The sequence below is a fragment of the Harpia harpyja genome, chromosome 1, assembly GCF_026419915.1.
Source record: "Harpia harpyja isolate bHarHar1 chromosome 1, bHarHar1 primary haplotype, whole genome shotgun sequence".
Classification (NCBI taxonomy): Eukaryota; Metazoa; Chordata; class Aves; order Accipitriformes; family Accipitridae; genus Harpia; species Harpia harpyja.
Window position 1 is genome coordinate 21,302,864 of NC_068940.1, and position 22,600 is coordinate 21,325,463.

The 22,600-nt window shown below is 38.2% G+C and overlaps 1 protein-coding gene across 5 annotated transcripts in view; it reads left to right on the forward strand.

The window, feature by feature from the left end:
- The window catches only part of CDH12 (cadherin 12), a 394,341-nt gene that overhangs the window by 172,550 nt on the left and 199,191 nt on the right, over positions 1-22,600 (forward strand). The gene's annotated exons all lie outside the window — the stretch shown is intronic.

Consider the following 22,600-nt stretch of genomic DNA (forward strand, 5'->3'; position numbering starts at 1 on the left):
CTTAATCCACAATCATGCAGGTGACTGGCTATAGAGTGTCTGTAAGACTAGTTCATCTTTTTTGAAGCTCCCTCTTGGGGCCTGAAAGAAGCAAACCCGTGCTCCTCTGATCACAAAGAGAGATAATGTTTCCTTTGCTGCTGTTCCATCCTACATACTAGAATGATGGTAAAGCCTCAGTTGCATGTAAACCAGGCTAGAATAACTCTTTATGTTACCCCCCGCCCTGTACAACTTCCTGTGACGTATACGTGTACATAGATAATACTACCACATTTGTGGGTAAAAAGTGTTCCAAGTTAGAGCTTGTCTCAAAATCAAACACCTTATGTTCAATGTGTATGAAATATTTTACATTTTTCTTTGCAATAAAAGACTGATATTCACCTAAAACAAATGAGGTAAAATAGAGTAGACAGAGCATTTAATCTGACTACCTCATCTAAGTAAGACAGTATTTCTTTAAATCGTTTGTTCCAAAACCAAAGGACTGCTCCCTCATCATTTTACTCTGTTATGTTCAAATTGTCATTTCTTTCAAGACTTTCTCTATGAAGACTGCTTAGATCACATTAGCAGTTGCAGTTTGAAAGTGCACCTTGAAACTGCATGCAGCATGTAAACCCTTCTCTCAAGTAAATACAGTATATCATGTCTTAAATATAGCAACTAAATCAAGTGACTTCAGAGAGGTTATTCCAGAATCTTATTAGTTTCCATAAGAACAGATACTGGCAGTATTTGTCTGATAGAATTGCATCGGCATTTTCTGCTACTTCAGGTTGAATTGCTATTGTCATGTAAATGAAAGAAATTATAAAAGGTCACATGCCTAGGTGTCTAGACTTGTTGTTTGTATCTCATCACTAAAAGCTATTCACACTGAGGTCAATGACACGTTTGCCAGGACAATTCCTTAAATAAGTTTTATCAACTCTGCTGACTTTAGAGCAACTATTCAATTTTACATTATACTGAAAAAAAAGAATATCAGATCTCGATCCAGTGAAACATCTGTCATATTGTTTTCAGTGGTACTGGATCGAGATCTGATACTCTGATTTTTCAAAAGGGAAAGAAAACAGAACCAAGTCTTAAGAACACAGGAAGAGCTGTCTTTGTAGTATATCTTGACAGCATCTCACTCAATATTATGTTCATCAATGTCACAATCACTCCTTTGAAGCAAAAGCAATTGTAAGAAAACGGGTATGGATTCCTGAAAATGTAAAGGTATCAGGAGGCTGTGTGTGCTCTTTGTTTATGACAATTGTCTTGTATTGCTCTGTAGTTGAATTTTTCCACTAATAACCTTGAGTCATCAGCACACTGATGCAGAAAGCATAGTGTGTTAAAGACAGCATGAGGCTTTTAATGTAAAATATCACTTTTCAGGGAAAAACAAAATGATGCTAACCATGGCAGAGCAATATGCTGCTTTGTTAATCAGCGTAGACTCTTTTATGTCAATTACCTTCAACTTCTACGATGTGTGATCACTAAGAAGGAACTGATTTTATAGTGTCCTGCACTAAAGTTCAGTAGCCGTGTAATTCTTACATAACCTCTATTAAAATATAGAAGGTGAACAGAAAACTTAGAGTAGAGGTCAGGTAGTGATTTACCCAGTAGGCTAGGATGAAGACAATACAGACCAGTCACGCTGTATGCCATACCCCAGCAAAGATTCTCTTTAGGGTCTTGTTTTGGTGAGTTGAATTTTTTCTCCAGTCTTCTTCAGGACAGGAACAAGTCAGACATGATATAGCATCAACTCAGTTTCGCAGAGGAAGAAAATTATGGTACTTATTCTCTCTGAGACACAATATATTCCAGAAGACATGAGGAAGCAGGCACTATTCTTGCCTGTACAAAAATCAAGGATAACAGTTGCTCTGAACATAGTATGAAGGACACTGATGGTTGTTTCTATACTGTTGTAACTTTCTATACATGAAGTCAAGACTCTCCCTCCTACGTGCACTACTGTATGTGCACTAACTTTAATAACTTGATTTGATTTCATTATGTGAAGCTGTTATTGCAAGAGACCTTTTTGCCCTTCTTTCAAGGAATCTTATAAAAAATAAAAAAGATCTGTTTATTCCACAGCTCCTATAAACATTCATTTTTGCAACTTAAAGAAATAATTTACTGATACTGCAAATCAAATGGTGTATATAATGCTTGTGGTAATAGCTGGCCTTAACTTTCTTTGTGTTGCTATTAATACAAGTCCTCATTATTCAAAGTATCACTTCAGTTTCTAGCTTCTCCTACTTGCTTAGAGTAACTTTACCTTCAGAATAAATTACAGAGAATTCCTATTGCTAGTTCTAACTTGCCCATGCTCATAAGGATTCTGTTTGAATTGTAAACTGAACATAAGAACTATACTACCAGCTGGAGTTTCTTCTGTGTATTTAGGACTAATTCAAGTCCCAGTGATGTGAATCAGAGTTTTCTTATTGACTTCCCTGTGAGGTGGATTGACCCTTAGGCAGTCCTAACTGGTTCTCTAACCGCTAATGCAGCAACTAGGAAGAACTGAAGTATATCTCAGTTGTTAACCACTTTAACAACACAGAGTGGGAATAATTGCAAATGTGTCATTGAAGAGGGAGAAGATAGTAATTACAGCTCCTGGTTCCCCCTTTCATAATGAAAAAGAAACAAATTCTGTATGAATAAAACTGGCAAATAATCTAGCATTATTTCTCCACTGATTTTATGTAAAATTCTATAAATTAAATTAGCAGTCGTCATAATAGATAAATTGAAGTAATCAAGGTACAAATTCATACTCCTTTATACTACCCACCTTTAAGTCTTTTTCTGAATTTTAGACCTGCTAAACTTGCAATCCCACAATGTTCCCTTATTTTGATGTAACAGAAACTTTCTGTCATCCTAATAATTCCCATCAGTACTGATGTTCTTTCTTCTTGATGAGACTGAGAAAGAGAGAAGGAGATGAGTAAGGTTCTTAGTGAAATGACTGCGTATGTCACGTCCACACACGATGCTCAAACTCTGTCTTGCAGATAGCCAGAAAATTATTCCCACTTAACCACAAGAGCAGAATGCTGTGAGAAATACATAGTTGAAAAGAAAAAAATGGGAAGAGTAGGATAATATGCTGGTTGTTATTTTTAGTAGTAAAAAAAAGTGAGTTTCCTTAGTGCATTTTAACTTTAAAATTCAAGTCTAAGTTGCCGCCATGAATCACCCACCCTTAAGGAATAAAAAAAATAAAAGACTGTATGAAGCAACCGGTTCAGTAGCTGCCTATTTCAGACAATAGCGATGGAGTTTAAGTGATCTTTCTATAAATTAAAGAGGTGTATTTGAAGTGCAGTATGACAGTATTTTGGGGGGAAGCCTGAATCTCTTAGTCAGATAACAGAATTCACTACTTACGTTGCACTTACATTTGCAAAGCCATTACCAAAAATGAGAATACTGAAAGCTGGAGCTCATCTTACAAAAGTGGTGATGATTCAGTTCAGATTTAGAAGGGCAAACAAAGAAGTTCTGTGAACCACACCCCCAACACCTCTGTGACTTTACTCAAGGTATCTGCTGTATTCCCATATCTTCCTTCTTCAAGGAATATACAAAGGAAACCAAAAATCATTCTTTTTCTTTTATTCACCAGTTAAGTGTTATGCTAAGCTGGATGCATTAATCAGCTTCCTCCATGATCTCAATGGAGCAGAAGGAGAATCAGAACCCCATCCCAAAATTTGTTCGGAGAATTATAGGTTTTCATAACCAAAAAGTTAACAGAGAAAATTAGGACTCTGTCTTTCTGAAACGTGTTATACCGATTGCCTGTATAGTTTTGGAACCTGAAAAGGGACTAGAAAGGAAAGAAAAGGTTTGTCCTGCGTGAGAAATGCCATATCATTTCTTCCAACTGCCCTTTGGATTGAGAATTCAGGAACTTGGAGCTTTCCAGAGCTTAACAGGGTGTTTCTGTTAGAGTAATCTCAAAATGGGAAGGGCAGGACAGCTGAGATGTCAAGAGAGGATGTGCTGCTGTGAAAAGTATGGACTGCACTGCTGCGTCTCCCTGAAGATAACATTGAGCATTTGGAGTCCAAGCAGGGTCTCTGAGACCAACTCTGAATAGAAGCCAAATTTTTAACTGGCCAAATGTTTCAGAATTTTCTATTTGACTTTCTGATTCCTGAATTTGGAAGAATTTTTTTGTGTAGAAGTGTAGCTGCATAAAAGAGCTAGCCAATAACATATCCATGCCTTTCCAAAGCAAGACAAAACACATGAGCTTGTAAGAAAAGGAACATTTACATATGTAGTCTAAACGAGAAGTCATTTTTCTCCTCTGAAGCATGCAAGGAAATTCACAAAATACAGGGCTTTCTGAAATAAGTCAGCACAACTAACAAAAAGATTGCTGTATTACAATTAGTTTTGTGAGCTTTTGAATATCTATGGATTGTCTGCAGATCATCAACTCTGTAACATAATTTTAAAATTATGATTGTCCAAGATACTGTGTCCAAACAAAGACTTATGTCGAGGGACAAAACATAATCAAGTAGACAAAAAGTTGAACGAAAGCATTCATAAAAAAGACCAACAATTATTTAATTTCAGTTTGCCTGAAATATTTCCTCTAAGTTTTATTTTGTATTTAATTTGCATTTCAGGCTTTAAAAAGCATTAAACTATCATGGTGAAAGCTATACAATTGAGACTCCTAAAGAGATTTTTTCCAAAACTGGTGAAAATAAGTAGAACTCTGATGCTATCCATCATCTGGTAGGCATCAAGAACTGATGCCAGTGGAAATCATAGAATTATTTAGGTAGGAAAAGATCCGTAAAATTGAGTCCAACTGTAAACCTAATGCGCCAAGTCCACCATTAAACCATGTCCTTAAGCGCCACATCTACACGTCTTTTAAATACCTCCAGGGACTGTGACTCAACCACTTCCCTGGGCAGCCTGTTCCAATGCTTCACAACCCTTTCAATGAAGAAATTTTTCCTAATATCCAATCTAAACCTCCCCTGGTGCAACTCGAGGCCATTTCCTCTTGTCCTATCACTTGCTACTTGAGAGGAGAGACCGACCCCCACCTCACTACAACCCCCTTTCAGGTAGTTGTAGAGAGCGATAAGGTCTCCTCTCAACCTCCTTTTCTGCAGACTAAACAACCCCAGCTCCCTCAGCCGCTCCTCATAAGACTTGTGCTCCAGGCCCCTCACCAGCTTCATTGCCCTTCTCTGGACACGCTCTAGCACCTCAATGTCTGTCTTGTAGTGAGGGGCCCAAAACTGAACACAGTATTTGAGGTGCGGCCTCACCAGCGCTGAGTACAGGAGGATGATCTCTTGCCTAGTCCTGCTGGCTGCACTATTTCTGATACAAGCCAGGATGCTACTGGTCTTCTTGGCCACCTGGGCACACTGCTGGCTCATATTCAGCCGGCTGTCGACCAACACCCCCAGGTCCTGTTCCACTGGCCAGTTTTCCAGCCACTCTTCCCCAAGCCTGTAGCGCTGCATGGGGTGGTTGTGACCCAGGTGCAGGACCCAACACTTAGCTTTGTTGAAACTTATACAGTTGGCCTCAGCCCATCGATCCAGCCTGTCCAGATCCCGCTGTAGAGCCTTCCTACCCTCAAGCAGATCAACATTCCTGACCAACCTGGTGTTGTCTTCAAACTTACTGAGGGTGCATTCAATCCCCTCATCCAGATCATTGATAAAGATACTAAACAGAACTGGCCCCAGTGCTGAGCCCTGGGGAACACCATTTGTGACTGGCCGCCAACTGGATTTAACTCCATTCACCACCAGTCTTTGGGCTCAGCCATCCAGCCTGTTTTTTACCTAGCGAAGAGTATGCCCGTCCAAGCCATGAGCAGCCAGTTTCTCCAGGAGAGTGCTGTGGGAAACAGTGCCAAAGGCTTTACTAAAGTCCAGGTAAACAATATCCACAGACTTTCCCTCATCCACTAAGCAGGTGATCTGGTCATAGAAAGAGATCAGGTTAGTCAAGCAGGACCTGCCTTTCACAAACCCATGCTGACTGGGCTTGGTTGTCCTGTACATGCCATGTGATGGCACTCAAGATGATCTGCTCCATAACCTTCCCCAGCACCGAGGTCAGGCTGACAGGCCTGTAGTTCCCCGGATCCTCCTTCTGGCCCATCTTGTAGATGGGCGTTCACGTTTGCTAACCTCCAGTCAACTGGGACCTCCCTGGTTAGCCAGGACTGCTGATAAATGATTGCAAGTGGCTTGGTGAGCACTTCCACCAGCTCCCTCAGTACCCTTGGGTGGATCCTATCCAGTCCCATAGACGTGTGTGTCTGAGTGGTGTAGCAGGTTGCTGAAACTTTCCCCCTGGATTATGGGGGCTTCATTCTGCTCCCCATCCCTGTTTTCCAGTTCAGGGGGCTGGGTACCCAGAGAACAACTGGTCTTACTATTAAAGACTGAGGCAAAGAAGACCTTAAGTACCTCAACCTTTTCCTCAGCCTTTGTCACTATGTTTCCCCCCCCCATCCAATAAAGGATGGAGATTCTCCTTAGCCCTCCTTTTGTTGCTAATGTATTTATAGAAACATTTTTTATTGTCTGTTACGGCAGTAGCCAGATTAAGTTCTAGTTGGGCTTTGGCCTTTCTAATTTTCTCCCTGCATAACCTCACAACATCTTTGTAGTCCTCCTGAGTTGCCTGCCCCTTCTTCCAAAGGTCATAACCCTAGAAATTCTACACATTCATGCACGGTTAATCAAGGGCTATGGTAAGCAGTAACCTGGCAATCAGCAGTTTCTGTCAGAGGTGTGATAGGTGTTAGTAGCAATTAAGTTACAGTTCACTACCAAGATTTATTGCGTTGTGATGGAAGATTCTGAATTTTTTTCAATTAGTATCAACAGATCTTTGTGTTGGTATGCCTGTGTGTGTGTAACTGTGCTTGAATAGCAAATGCACTTCAGAAGATCTAGGGGTGTATAGATTAGAAGGTAGTAATGCATAAGAATTGAGAAATAGTAGATCACTTAAACATGAAGATGTGTTGAAATATGAATTGAGAAAGTTATTTGCATCAGGAATTGTTTTATTACATTATTTTATCCATAATCACTTTAACTGAAATTGGCACAGAATTTTTCATATCTGAAATTCATGGGTTTAGTTTTCATGATTAATAGGTATACAATTGTTCATAAACTACTACTTCTGCTGGTGGTGTGAGATAGTTAGGAACTTTAACGGAAAAAATTTCCAAACATATTTAAGCATGTGATCAATGGTGATGAGTACAGTAACACTACTGCAATGCTTAATTTAAAGCCACACGAGTGATTTGATAGCAAGAAGTCACAGGAGGATATGGAACTGGATAGTTTTCTGGTTCACTATTTTGAATTGAAGCAGGTCTCAAAAAAGCGTGTTCTTTGTTGAAAGAGAAAGAAAAGCTCTAAACAGATTTCCTTTTCTGTCTTGTGCCATCACAGTATGACTCTAATAGGTGATGAGCAGCTGCACCTTTCTCTAAAGTCTGTTTCATAACTCTGAGCACTAAATACCTCTTTGCATCAGCGCTTTTTTATTTGCTGTTTCTGTATTTTTCTTCACAAAAGTTATGATTAAATTAGCTAGTGTAAAATAGCTGTAAAATTCAAGAGAAAAATTACCAAAGTTGTAAAATTAAAGGGCGCTCTGATTTCTGATATTTTGCATTATTTGCTATAGAAAGGAGCAGCTAGAAAAGACAATAAATATGCAGAATATCAAGGCAAAATTTTAGCTAAGAATTCAAAGAGTTATTTCTTACCAGTCTGAATTTAACTCAGTTTACTTAAGATAATGGTAAAACTACGTACCTGATTGCATTTCTAGGCTGTGTGAGCAATTGTGATTTTCACTGTACATTGGGGGCATGAATTCATATGTCTATAATTTTTGAGGGGCATATTAGTTATTCAGTAGTAGTTTTCTGGAGAGGGTGGAAAAGGATCCAGGACCCAGAAGGTTTTAACCTCTTTTTTTCCCATTAGCACTGGCAGGTGCTATTGTGGCTCTGTGCTATATGATAGTGGCTCTGTGACCCCAGTCTTTCCCAGGCCCTCGTGCTCTCCTTTAAACTTCATTAGACATTGATTCTGTAGAGGTGCTTCCAGCTTCCTGAAGGCAAAGTCCTTAATTTTAACTTAGTTTACACATACAGATAAAGTTTTTCACATGGTGATAGGTAGATAGATAGAAAGTTGTGTGGGACGTGTTTCCTTTGTATCAGCTATGAGAGCTGCTCAGTCGATTCTTTCCGTGTGTGAGAATATTTAATTGATCTACTTAAGCCATGGTGGTTAAGGCATTTATAGAAATTGATGGAAAAGAATAAGTCTCTTCATAGAATTTACAAAAATATAATTATTAGTTTTGCCCTGAAGTGAATTCTCTGTGGAGAGGTTTCAATGTTTATGAACTTTTTTGATGTTGTATGTTTTCTGCTCAGTGAATATTTTTTTCTCATTAGGTTTCTGCCATTGGATTGCTTGTTAATTTTAAGATATATCTATACATTTGGATTGTAACCAAAATAACTTTTTACACTTTTTTTGATTGATTTTTTTTTAAATGTATTTTTATTTTCATCAGGTAACTCTGCTACTTTTATTGTCTTAATAATTTTTATGTAATTATGGCTAAATTAAATTACAGAGGGATGGTCACAACCCTAAATCATTTACAGTGTGGTGTAAATAAGACAGATGGAAATGAAGCTATAAGTAAAATTCCATGGATTATTACCCATGGGGTTTTTTGTAAAAATATTTTTTTAAAGTCTTTGTTACAATAGGAATTCACAAAAAAGTGGATACACCCTGAAAAGGTTCTTGAAGATTTAGAAAAAATAATTTACTGACTAGATGAAGACCTTCTTGACGGTAACTTTTTAAAGGTATAAAAAGGAAAAATACTTTGTACTTTATTTGAAGCAATAGAGCACAATCTAAACCAAGCTGTCCAGAAAGGGGCAATTTTTTTTTTTTTTTTTTTTTTTAGCAATAACAATTGGATTCCATTCAAATTGCCCTCTCTACAATAGAGCGCCATCTTTTAGATTTATTTTATAGTAAATATACAATGCTGGGGAAGGGAGTTTTAGCAACATCTCTCTCTCTTAACAGTTCTACATGATACAGGAGCACACTGGAAAGAAAATACACAGGTCTGTGTATGGAACTTTCTACTTAATAGATCTGTGATTACATACTTGGTCAGTAAACATTGAAAGTTCTCTTGGTTATTTTTCTCTGCCTCTATTTCTGCAGAACAGAATAGGAACTTGTTTTTACCTTTCAGTAGTGCTAAATCCTCTAGTAACTCAACTAAAAGATGATGGAGTCGAGCCCTGTGAATTACTGAGGTACTGGAAAGATTAGGCTATTTAATTTAGGAGTTATTGCTGGCAGTGAGCTTTTCACTCCAAAGAAGTTTAATCTTGATATGTTTTATTAGAGCTCTGTTTTAATTGTCTAGAGAACTAAGCATTATGAGATTCCTCTCACTGAGTACTATGTAAATCGGTACAATTTGAAGATACAGCTTAGATACAACAGTATCACAATCACAATCAGTGGTGCAATCTGTTGTCTGCCTTAAAAAACATACAGTCTTTACCAGGATGAAAAAGACACCTCAGTACTCCTCTTTCTTCTCTTGCTTATTATGATTTTGGTGGAATAGTACATTGGAATGAATGAATGAATGAATGAATGAATGAAGGTGTGTATATACAAGAAGAAAATGCACCCTCCTGTGAAATCCATGTGTTACTTGCCTTTATAATGTGCCTTTTGCCACATGCTCATGATTCCTTTCATAAATTCTCCTAAGACTGCATCTTAAATTGCAAATCTCCAAGCGTGTGGCTTTTTATACGTACACAGCATAGAGCGTATGCCTACATGCGTGTTTATACCATTTCTCTCTCTCCCCCCTTCCCCACTGAGATATTGAGAATGATGCAACATAGTGGAATGGAAGAATCCAGCTTTCTGGGGGGACGGCTCATTTTTCCATCACTCGGGCTAAAAACATCATCTCTTGAAAGTGAAGCATTATGTATCTGTGTCAGTACTGGTTAGATCCTGCTGGCCTCCTGCAGGATTCAGTAGGAAAAGCTCTTTGTTCTTTGTGGGAACGAGGCAGAAAAACTGTAACACGAGGATATTTTTAAAACTCTTTAAGCTTTTAATGTATTTTTAGTTGCCTGTGTATGTTTCAGACTGGCTAATTGTGGGGTGTAGTGCAAGGTTACACAGACCTTTAAGATGATCTGTACAAGTTACTCATGGCTTTACAGAGAACCTCAGAAAGCACAAGAGAATAGCTGAAAGCTGTTTTAAAATCTAAACGTTACATTTGTTAAATAGATGGTTTGAACATCCAATAATGTGAAACCTTGAAGGAAATACTAAGAAAAAGGCCCAATCACAGCTATGGATCATCATCTTCCAAACAGGTCTGCACTATTGGTCTGTTTTATAGATACATTTTTACAGGTGCAAATTCTTGTCCTTTACCTGCAGATATGTGTCTTCAGTTTTGGGACATGTCTTAAGATTTTCTCTGGGGAAAAAAAGTTTCTACATGTATCTGTCTGTATGTTCTTTTTATTTGTGGAAATGGGCAATGTCTTCACAGTTATGCATCTCAAAAAAAAGTCTGATCTCTATGGAGTGAGATTGATGGAAGTGAGTTAGGAAAATAATTACCAGTAAAAAATGAAGCAGTGGAAAGGTAGCGTATCTGACATAAAAGTGGAGTTTTGTTTTTGAGACTGAAACTAATTTTCAAACGGAGGTCAGAGTATCATAAGTTTTTCCCTGAGCAGGTCTGTGTGGTGTGTTCTGGTTTTATTTGTGTAACGCATTTAAATAATTTTTCTTGATGCTTGTTTTGTTTGAATAAACATATTTACTGAGCTTGGTGTGAAGTTGCTGTGAGGTTAGGAGGTAGTGCAAATTTTGAAGCTTCGCTAGGACTATAAGTTTACTGACCTGTGTTTAATAAACAAGAGCAATGATTTATTACAACAGACCTCAGTGACGGCTGTAGGACTTCTTTTTAATGATAGGGATTCAATGCAAAATCATGCTTCTGGCATTCACCAGTCGCGCTCTGTCCTGGTTTGCTTTTGCGAGGTCACTCAGTGTCACTATGGCCTCTCTTCGCCTCACCAGGGGACAAGCACCCTGAGAATAATATTCCTGACTAATATTTTGACATTCTTCTGTTTGAAAATTCTCAGCCTACACAGGCGCTCCTGGAATGTAAAGTGAAAACCTCAAACGTGTTACCTCACCAACCGCACAAGCGTACTACAAAATTATGCATTAGCTCACACTGATTAAAATTGGTCTCATCTAAACAAATTAAGGGGTCTGATCTCTCATCCATATGCATGAATAATTCTCATTAATGCTAATAGAGGGTATATGCGTACATGGATGGGAGAACAGACCTCTGAGGCTGGGCTGACTGTTTAGTTTCAGTTTGGTTTATTTTCTACAATGGCAACAAAACATTCGGTGTTAAGTGTTTCAATAATTTAGAGAAAGATCAAAGGGGAGAAAGGTCAATAATGTACCTTTTCTTGTACCTTACTGCGGTAAATAGATAAAACAATATATCCTATCTCTTGTAAGATGGGCGGCAAGTGGTATTTTTTACCTGCTGCTGGCTTATATGCCTGTGTTTTCAGACAGAAATGAGGAAAACACCAAAGGCAATAATGCTACAAAGTTTCATCCTCCCAAAACAGTGAAACATTGATTTATATTGAATGTCTTAATGCCATCTTCATAATTTTACAAACTATAAATGCCATTTATTGTATTTGAGCATGTGCCTGTGCTACATACAGTATATCAGCTGTAACATCACCTAAAGAACTCCTGTGATTTAGTCATTTGATAGTCAGTTAAGTGTTCTCAGAACACAGTCTGTCAAAGTATTTTAAATATTTGTATAATACTGTAAAAATAGTGTCATGCAGGTGTTATCAGTCAGTAGGAGCTTAATTAGCATTCTTAACAGCCTGAGCTACACTGGGATAGGGAAAGAGGTGCACAGTACAAAGACTGATGCATCAAGGGAGTTTGTTCTCTGGGTACAAGGTCTTTCAAACAAGCACGACTGGGAGAGGCTGGTCTGGATTGTTTGAATTGTAAGAATTGCTAAGGAAGAATTGCTAAGGAAGAATTATTTGATTTATGAGTACTGAAACACACCAGTCACAGGTTTTTGGCAGTGCTGGTACCTAGGTGGCTCCTTTTCCAAGGTGCAGTGGAAACCTTGGAAAGCTCAGGATCTGTTCTGGGCTAGACATTGCTTGATGGAAGGCTGCAAAAAATGACCATGTGCATCTCTGTTCTTCTTCTAGGCACAATGTGGAGGGGCTCTGGGCATGGTACTGGCCAGCTAACCCTGGGATCCTAGTGGAAAACTAAACCACAGGATGTGATGGGGGCTTACAGAACCAAATATTTTAGATTAGTTGTCATGGGTGAGGTAGCCACAGGGACAGAACCACACTGCTTCATGGCATATAATGTAAAACGTATTTATAAGTAGAATGGGATTTCTGTGCAAGGATGTTCTCCATGAGGGGCTATTTTTTTCGCTGTTTATTGCTTTCTAACATAGCTGGTTGGTATAAGCCACCAATAGCTTCATTGGTCACATCACCTCAGGCCAATTTCTTTTAATTTCTCCATAGCTAAAGCCATCTGGACATTGTTACCTGTGTTACTATCACTGCCTGGCTTCCTGCTCCAAATGTGTTACCTGGGCACAAATTTGTTATGAGTTCATCTGTGCTTCTCTGTTTCTTTTCTGTGCGTACCTAATCATTAGAGCAGGTCAGGTGTAGCCCAGAGCTTTGGGCTAAGCCTCTCCATAGCAATTACCTGTGCTTGGTTTGTTTTCATACCACAGTCATGTAACAATTTAGGCTGGGCACTGGGCAAATGCAGTCAAGGTCTCAGTTACTTTAGCTGTGTTTTCAGGTAGGCTTTACACTTTGGCAATTACCATACTTTGGGAACATACTCTGAACTTGCCAATGAGGGAGTGAGGCTTTTCACGTGTTTGTGATTAGAAAGATGTATGATGAAGTGATACTTCTTCACTTGCCTGCTTCCTTTAACTTAGCCCAGCTTGTAACTTGAAAAGATTTAATTTGTTATATAGCATCACCAGAGTCATCTAGACAATTTTTGAAAGGTCTGGGATCTTGAGTTCTTCATTAAGGTTAAGGACAGAGTTATTTTGTTTGTCCTGCATTAGTCTACAAAGGCATCAACTCCCACGAATTAACACAAGTAATAACAATGTGTTTGAGTGGTAACAGAGCCTTTGAAAAGGAGTTCTGTTCTGTACAGTGCTTCATGGTCCTTCAAGGAAGTCACTGTCAATCACTTAAAAAACTGAACACCTTTGTGCGGTAAGAGGTGAGTAATATGGATTTGAAACATAGTCAATAATTGCTTCAATAGTGCATGACCCAAAAATGAATCACTTACTTTTCTACAGCAGTTCAGAATGTGTTCTGCCAGAAGAAAGACAAAAAAAAAGGGAAACCTTGTATGAAATAGCCTTAAAATAGAAGACGACTAGGGCTTTTTTTTTACATTTTTAAAAGTACAAGCAGAACAGATGTGTGGCAAAAGCAGGTGCTTTGTTTTGTTTTGTTTTTTAAATCAGGCCTATGTAGTAAAGCATCAGAAAAGTTAAAATGGTATCATGCTATGCAAATACATACAACCATAAATATTGGCAAATAAAGTCCCGTATAGAAATTACTTTTCATTTGGCTAATTTTTATTTAAACACACACGTAACAGAAAATATTTTCCTGGCTAATTAAAATCAATAAAGAATCTTTTAGCCAGTTACTTCTAGTGGTGTATTGAAAGACAGTTCTGTATGTACAAGCATAAGAATACTGGAGCTCCTTAAAAAGTTCAGTGCTTTTGAAAGTGCTCACATGATGGGATGTGAATAACATGTTGGGGAATTTATCTTTAGTTAGAAAAAAACACTGATTAAAATTGCAGGTTTTGTAGTGTGTATTTCCTGCAAATGTGTCAGACCCGGTTGTGTCTTAGAGCGTAGATGTTCAAAGCACTTTAGGTTTACCAAGAACTAGAATGACCCAGAGTAAGAGTGACAGAAGTGTACAAGGTCAGCCAGTCCCTGACTTCTGGGGCAGAGGAAGGAGGTGGCCAAAGTAATTAAGGCATAAAAATTAAAAAGAAGAGGAATTATTTAAGATGAAGAAAAGACATGAGGTTCTTCAATTTGCTTTGTGAACGAGACGTGGTCTGTGCTGCTGAACCTCCAGGCGCCAGACAAGACACCTCCTGCCCCAGGGACATCTCAGGAGCGCTTCCTCTGATTAAACATGCCTGCTGGGCTGGTGGGCTGTCAACATCTTCCCTCACTTCCTACTTTAGGGCTGGTTTTAGACAGTTCCAACTCTGGGCTATTGTATTCCTGAAGGCTGCCTGTAGCCAACTTCTGCAGATTTCCATTTATGATTAGAGAAAGGCTATGATGGAGCTGGTTTTGTCTGGGAATTTCAGGGCAGAAGAGAGCTGAAGCTAAGTTGGCATGTAAAGACACATATAAGTCCTTTTTCTGCTACCTTGCTGAAAAAAAACCAAACCCAAACCAAAACCACTCTCCATGTATTTAGGGTATAATGTTTTCTTTTTCCTTTTGATTATATAGTCTGTTTCTCATATTCTATTTCTTCTCTCAAACAATTGTCTATATACTGTGGAAACCTGTCTTATTCCATGAATTTAAGTCAGGCAAAACTATGAACGTGCTGTAGATTCTAGAGAAACACAATTCCTATCCAACTACTTACATAATTTATTAAAACTACATCCCTTAATCTTATCTCTTAAAACAAATATGCATGCTTCATTAATTGACCAAATTAAATCGGTGGCAAAAGTGTCGCTTTTGCAATTTGCTTTTAATAAGGAGAAAACAAGGACAAACAAAAACAGAATGAGAGAGGTTCATGTGGGAGATTGTAAATTGATTTTTTTTTTTTAGAGATAGAACACGAGGGTCACATTTCTGTTCAGTGCTGGCTCATTTGAGTATTTGTGCTGGTTCGAGAAGAACATACTGCTAACAAGATGAGTTACAGAATGCTTTGTAGTCATTCTTATGCATCTATAGTAATGTGAGATGTCACTGAAGAATGTGAAAAATTCAAGAATACAACATTTATGGTTGGTAGTGTTAAAATGAAGATGAATTTTTAGATCAATACGAAGATTTATGGCAGGCTTAATAATTGGTTATACTTTTAAATGAGAGTAAGCTCGTAGAAAGGCAGGAGAGAGGGTTTTCAGAGGTTTGGTTTCAGGTTTTTTTCTGGAGTATATAGTATATACTGGTTTAGATTCAATAGAAATTTTATCATTTCCTAATCTTACACTAATGCTTTAATTACAATTCTGCAGTCAGACCCATGAATCCCTTCTGCTCACATAGAAGCAGGTAAACTTCAGTCTTCTTATAGGTAGTATGAAAAATATGTTCATACAAACTTCTTTTGTGGAATTAGATCATTTGGTCATAATATTTTTGAAGATGTCATTTTTCTTACACTGTAAGCCTGCTTTTTCCTCTCAGTTTGTTGTGGTTTAATCCCAGCCAGCAACTAAGCACCACACAGCTGCTTGCTCGCTCCTCCCCTCTCCCAGTGGCATGGGGAGGAGAATCAGGAAAAAAAGTAAAACTTGTGGATTGAGATAAGAACAGTTTAATAACTAAAATAAAATAAAATATAATAATAACAATAATAATAACACAAATATAATAACAATAATAATTATTGTCATGAAAAGGAATATAACAAAAAGAGAGAAATTAGAACCAAGAAAAGACAAGCGATGCACAATGCAATTGCTCACCACCCGCTGACTGATGCCCGAGCAGCGATCCGCCCCTCCCAGCCAACTCCCCCCAGTTTATATACTGAGCATGACGTTCTAGGGTATGGAATATCCCTTTGGCTAGTTCAGGTCAGCTGTCCTGGCCATGCTCCCTCCCAGCTTCTTGTGCACCTCCTCCCTGGCAGAGCATGGGAAACTGAAAAATCCTTTACTTAGGATAAGTGCTACTTAGCAACAACTAAAACATCAGTGTGTTATCAACATTATTCTCACACTAAATCCAAAACACACTGTACCAGCTACTAGGAAGAAAATTAACTCTTTCTCAGCCAAAACCAAGACACAGTTATACTTAGTCAGGCAAAGCAAATTTTTTTTCAAAAATGTAGTTAAGGTTAGAGGTGTTCATTAGCAGCTGAATTTCCTGCTGCTTCAGTGATGGCAATAGGATGAGCTTTTCAGATGGTAGTGTTATTTTTCATTCAGTATTATTCCTTTAGCTGTTTTTATATATAAAAAAAAAGCCCACAAAAATAGCACTGAACAAGATAATTAGGCTTGTGATTGGCACACAGTCTAGGAGCCAATATGTCTGTCTTTTCCTCAGTCTAAAAGGTACTTCATTGTGGGGATGTAATTTTTAATACCCAGTTCTTTTTAAGTGATATAACTTGGACTGCCCACATTTAGGTACTTAAGTATTTATAAATGAGGTACTTGATCATTTTATTCTTTGGTATGCCATTTGAAAAAGGTGGACAAGACAACTTTTGTATACCAGAATGTTATATAAAATTTGAAAGGAAATTTGAAGTCTTCAGACAAAGTTCAAAGCTGTATTAGGATATCATGAACATGAAATTTATGAAAGAGGTAATACAGAACCTTCACAATAATATTATGGGTGATTTCTTAACCTGAAGCTAGTTTTATATTTGACTCTACAGTTCAAATGGCTAAATTCTTGCACTGATTTCACTTACGTAGATGCGTGATCAGAAAAATGGAGCAATTGCTGCTAATATCTGATAATTTATACTTACACGGGAATTTTCTTGAGTGTTTGCCCTAGTTTCAGAAAGAGAGAGGAAAGAAATGTTTTTAGTTCTTACCATCTATTCTGTTAGATTGCTTTGGTTTCTGAGAAAAAGCAAAAACTTGTACTTTAGATTTTCAAATTTCTTGGTGTTGTGTTGATTTAATAGATTTTATGACTCATTTGAAGTACTGTGACGCTTGAAGGATTTTTTTTTTTTTAATGATTCTTCATGGGCTAAGCTAAATCGTTTTGCTGTATGAGAAGTCAGGAGTCTCCCAGCGGTATAGTGAGTTATGGTCTTACATATATCAGGCAGGGATGGAGACCAGACATTTGAAAAGAAAAGAAAAGTAAATTACAGCAGGCTGCTTTATTCTAAGATAATATTGAGTTGGAAGCAGTGGAAGTCTAGTAATTTTGGCAAAGACTTCCTGGGGCTTTTCTGAAGAACTAGGAATACACCTCTCAAAGTCTTGCTGCAGGCCTTAGTTGAGGGAATAGCTGGAATTTGCCTGAAATGAGTGGTTTTGTTGGTAAGTTGAGTGCCACGCTTTGGACTGGAGTCAGCAAAAGCCCTGTCTTGTCACAACTCCTGGTCCAAGACCAGGTCTGTAGTCAGGGCAGTAGAAACTCGAGGTTTGGTGTTCTTTGTGGATCTGCTCTTCCCAATCACGAGACGAAATGGCATTTCCCATTCCATTGGGAACTTCAAACTCCATTGCTTCTGGGGGTGAGGGGTCTTTCTTCCTTCCCTTCCTTCTTTCCTTCTCTCTCTTTTGCTCTCCTCCTCTTTCTCCCACTTTTTTTCCATTTTTTTGTAATACAATTTCCTATACCCTGCTCCTTTATTCATATGCTGAGGCTTAATTTTTATTCCTTATTTTGCTGCACATTTCCTAATTTTTGTATATCTAATATACAGGAACCTTGCTTTCAATGCCCCAGAACTGGATATTGCCACATAAAACTTTTGTTTCTTTGTTTTCTGTTTTGTAACTCCAGCTATCCTAGTGACTTGTTCAGGACAGGGACATTTCATAGTCTTTGTGGAATTTAATATATGAGCAAGTCTGAGCTGTGCAGCAGCTCTATTAGCTACACCCATGATGGACTCATCAATGTACCTGTTCATTTCTGAAGTTGCCTGTTATGGGCACAGCAAAACCACCCCCAAAAACCCCAAACAAACAAAACCCTGTGAGATTTGACAAGGGAAGAGCGGTGAGGGAGGGTGGCCGTTCGGCTCCACAGGTTGTTCACAAGGGCAAGGCCTCTGTGGGTTTGAAGGCATCGGGAAACCCGCTCGTCACCTCCCTGAAAGCCCCCGCTCTCCAGGCCAGCGGTGCCCTGGTCGTCTGCTGCTGCTTGTGCCACCGCGCAGGTCTGACTTGTCCCGAATGGGAAGCAAGCTGTGGCAGGCTCGTGGTTTTGGAGCAGCGCTCAGCTCCCTCAGCACAGCCCGCGGGGCCGGGGCCGAGGCTGTCTCAGAGCAACGGGACTGCTCGCGTGCTTGAAGTTAGGGCTGGGACGGAAGCGCTTTGCTGAATCAGAGGCTTAGCCGGCTGATTGATGTCTGTTCGTCATACCTGCATTCTTCAAAGCCTTTGGTTAAAAGCAAGGTCTGTTTCCCTAACAAAGCTTAGTAACAAGGGGAGGTAGAGTATTTGAATGGTACATTCTGTTACAGAAAAAAATAAATCCTAGTTTCCTGAAACCTTTTAAAATGAGCATTGGTAATTAATTAGCCCTGGATAGTAGTCTTGGAATACTCCAATGTACACAATAAAATAAAACTTGAAAGTTAAAATATCGTGAAAATATGAAGTTAAAAATAGTTACGAAACATATGATTACAGAAGGGGCTGAGATTTGTTTGACACAACAGTGTACAAAGAAAATCAGCTGTAAAGGAAAAAAACCCACCATAGAGCAGAAAAAAAAATCAGAAAACTATCAAAATGTTTTTGCGCTTCCCTTTTTCAGGGAGTATGTATGATTTGAAGGTGAATAGGCAGTCTCATGAGTTTAAACCTATTTTTATTGCTGCTAAGGTGATAAGTTTGAATTCTTAATACTAATTTTCATATTGCTGTATTGGTCAGTGCTGGATTAATTGTTTTGTGTGTTGAGTCTTTTTCTCTCTCTGATAACAAAGTCTACTCTCTTTCTCAGAAAGTTCATTTATGATATGCTGAAGAGTGGGTGTTCCACCAGGGCAGCATTTTCTCATAAAAGAAAAAGTAATCAGCACTTTTCTTATCAATAATGACAGCCTCAATACAGAACTATGTGTCAGATGCAATCCAGACATCCATGGCTCTGGGAAGAATAAATGACAGTTGACTCTAGGTTTTAAGACTGGCTGGAAAGTTCTCTATAGTTCTTCTGAGAGAGCTGTATACAGCCAGAAAGAGCAGTGGTGATGACATGAACTAAGTGAAGCCTAATTAAAGCCACTGCTGTCAACAGTTCAACTCCACCAGGACATTTTCTCTTTACTTTTCTTGAAGTTACAGGTCTCACCTGAGTGAAGCTAACTGTTAGGCTACATATGTTAGGTGCATTTGGGTTTCATTATTATTGAATGTATTTATATAATATAACAATACATATAGTATATAGGTATACATTATTAAATATATATACAGTCTTCAAAATGAGGTTTAGATTATGGTTTTGAAACTAGAAAGCATTACAAAATGAGGTACCCCATATATGTGAAGCAGAGCAGTTACAGTGCAGCACATTTAGGCTTCTTTGAAGTGCTCTGAATGTGCCCCCACCCCCTGCCCCTCCGAAACACGATGAGATTTATGGAAACCTACTATATTTCATGAGCGGAATGTAAATTTTTGAAGATTCTTGTAGAAGAGGTGAAGCAAACTGTGTGTAAACTGTGATTCCCTTCTCAGTTATTAAAATGTTCAGTCGCATAGTTTGGTTATTTTCTACTGTCGATTTCATTTATCGGCAAAGGGAGTGTGTTGAGAGAACATCAGAAGCCACTAGTACTCCTTTTTGAAAAAATAAAAAGTGAAATAGGACATGATTCTGGCAATTACAGGTAAGTAAGCAAAAAATCCTGGAAGGTGGTGATTTTCATTTCAATTGTATTTCTATGAAATGTTGTAATATGAACACAGTTTCACAAATATTTTAAATAGATATTTAAATAGCTTTCATATTCTTTCTAATCTGAGCTCAGTTTCCATCACATAGCCAGGGTGTAAAGTGTAGAAGGTTGGAGATGCGTAGCACCGTGACGACTGATTAAGAACACTGGAAATGTTGTAATGCTGACTAAATGAAGTACTGCACGTTTTTAGATTTAGTTTAATAAGCTCTGTCTCTGAAGGTAAAAGGAACAAAACACCATGAATATATAAAAAAAATACATAGGTCCAGGCTCAGCTATTCAGCAGTTTTCTGTCCTTCTCATCCCTTCTCAATGTTTCCTTTTTGTTGTATTCACTTTGGAGGGAAACTTCAGGTCTTAAGGAGGTGTGCAGTTCAAAGAGGGTAAGAGTTTTACACGCTGTATTAGCTACTTGCTGCATATTTAATTAACTAGAAATTAGCTACCTACTGTGACTTGATGATACCAGGAGTGGACTGCTAGAGTTTTATCTTCAGTGTCTTAATAGGACAACCGTGCTGTACATGCATATATACATTCATTGAACATTCTTGTTAAAAGATACTATTTGTTAGAACAGATCTTAAATCCTTTTGTGAGCCTGAGAGGTAACAGTGAACTGAGCTGTTGATGCACACCAGTTGTTGGCAAACAGTTATCTTTTTGTGTAATGCTGCGCACAGTTTAGAATTTATAGCCTACAGCCCCAATTGTTTTACTTTCAAAATTTAACTAAAAATCTCTAGAAAAAACATATAGACCACTTCCTAGCTGCTTCTGATGTTAGCATTCTCATTCACATATATATTTTAATGTCCTTACCACTTACATACTCTACAAAATGTAAGTAATAACATTTTTTTTTTCCAACCAATGGATTCTGAGGTGTTTACACTTTATGTTTACCTCTCCTTCTTGCTGGCTTTTCTCTAGATTATCTTATATAATGGGAAGTCTCATATAGTTATTAAGGCTATAAAGCAAAGCAATAATACCCCCTCTATGGACAGACATGTCCAAGAGATTTTGTCTGTGGCCCACTTTACTCAGTGGCCCCTTAGACATGAGCAGTGTTGATTTCATTGTCATGGTGGCCTGTTCCTTATGGCCTTTTCTCCTGTCTTCTTTTGCCTTCTTTTGCCTTCTTTTGCCTCTTGCCTCTCATATGACTAGCAGCATGTCTGCCATGTGGCAGGTTCACATTCGGTTGGTTGTGTGATGGCATCACATAGACGTAATTACATTGTCATATTGTGCAATTTCTGTGCATCCAGTCACATAAGCATCATCTGTATATCCATGATGTGAGGGACAGGGCAACCTGATTTTTTGTCTCATGAAGTTGGTCTTCTGGTGAAGTAAAAGGTCAGGAAATATTTCCTTGAATATTAACGTAAGAGGCTGTGTGGCTTCCCGAGCCATACGAAGGTCTGTGTATGAGGAATTTTGCAGCTGAATCTAACATGGATGATGGAGAAAACATCAAAAGACATGAAAAAAATGGCTGAAAGAATAATCCAGCTCATGACTGTATAGTTCAGTAGTGTATATCGAAGAAATCATACACCTTGAATTGAAATTTGAACCTTCTTATTTCATCCATGTGTAGTTAAATCCAGAGCTGCTTCTTTTTGTTTTAATGCCACCTTCCTATCAACGTGCATTCACAAACATTTTCAGGCATAGTCTAGCTAGTCATAAATCATCTGATTTATGATCTGTAACTTTATGGACTGATACAAAAGTAGGTCACTTTTCAATATGTATAATATTGTGTGCAAAACTGTGAGTTTGAGAGAGATGCCACGTTATGATACTGACTGCTCAAAAATCACAAAGTAGATTCTTACCACAGACAAACGAGATAAAAAAGGAACATGTGGAAATCTGTGTTCTGCTCCATCTGCATCTGACTTTGGGCTGGTAGCTTTAACTAGAACTTTAAAACAGAATTAAAATTAGAAAATACTTATGATTAATTCTTTGAATTCGTGTCATTGCTGCATCTCAATACACTGAAGGTAGCTAGAAACATTAATGGCCTGAGCTTTTCTGAGGTAGAAAAGCACTTTTACCTGAAGTTGCTTTTAAATGTCCTTATGTCAGTCTGATGTGACCAGATCTACTGCAGAACTTGAAAAATGCAATGTTTAGTTCTGTTCCCAGATACATGACTTCAAGGCCCAAGGGGTTGGGACAGATTAATGTCAACTTAAATGAATCTGTAGGTGTATGGAAGAGATACAAAAGAATAAGGAAGACACTTTGAGACATTATCTAGACTTATTAAATACATGTGCCAGAGTGCTCTGCTTGGATTTCAAAAACATTCCTACCACTTGTTCCTTCCTTGTTCCTACAGGCTGTTTTGCACATAATGACATTATATGCACCTGGCCATGAGATTTGTTGTATTTTTCTCAAAAGGTGAACATGCTGGCTAGGAAA